This window comes from Corvus brachyrhynchos, unplaced genomic scaffold (assembly GCF_000691975.1).
Source record: "Corvus brachyrhynchos isolate BGI_N302 unplaced genomic scaffold, ASM69197v1 scaffold175, whole genome shotgun sequence".
Taxonomy (NCBI): Eukaryota; Metazoa; Chordata; class Aves; order Passeriformes; family Corvidae; genus Corvus; species Corvus brachyrhynchos.
In genome coordinates this window covers 1,118,932-1,119,580 of record NW_008238448.1, presented here as the reverse complement: position 1 = coordinate 1,119,580, position 649 = coordinate 1,118,932, and the positions used below count along the sequence as shown (strand labels likewise).

Genomic DNA, 649 nt, shown 5'->3' with positions numbered 1-649 from the left:
GTGTAGGATCATAGAATCATTTAGGTTGGAAAAGACCTCTTAGGTTATAGATTTCAACCCTTAAACCAGCACTGCCATTATCACTGCTAAACCATGTCCCTAAGTGCCAGATGTACACATCTTTTAAGTAGCTCCAGGGATGGTGATTCCACCACTTCCCTGGTGGTCTCAGCCTATTCCAATACTTGACAGCCTTTTCAACTGAGAAATTTTTCCTAATAACCAGTCTAAACCTCACCCAATGCAGCTTATCACTTGTTACTGGAGAGAAGAGGCCAACCCCCACCTGGCTACACTCTCCCTTCAGGCAGTTGTAGAGAGCAATAAAGTCTTCTCGCAGTCTCCCTTTCTCCAGGCTAAACAATCCCAGCACCCTCAGCCACTCCTCACAGGACCTGTGCTCCAGACCCTTCTCCAGCTCCATTTTCCCTCTCTGGACACTCTCCATCACCTCAATGTCTTGTAGTGAGGGGCCCAAAACTGAACACAGGATTTGAGGTGTGGCCTTGCTAGTGCCAATCCCTTTCCTAGTCCTGCTGGCTGCATTATTCCTGACACAAGCCAGGATGCCATTGTCCTTCTTGGTCACCCAGGCACATGCTGGCTCATGTTCTGCCAGCTGTTGACCAGCACCCCCAGGTTCTTTCCT

The 649-nt window shown here is 49.0% G+C and overlaps 1 protein-coding gene across 1 annotated transcript in view; it reads left to right on the top strand.

Moving 5' to 3' along the window:
• Window positions 1-649, top strand: part of CENPE (centromere protein E) — a 38,893-nt gene that overhangs the window by 27,570 nt on the left and 10,674 nt on the right. The window lies entirely within an intron of this gene.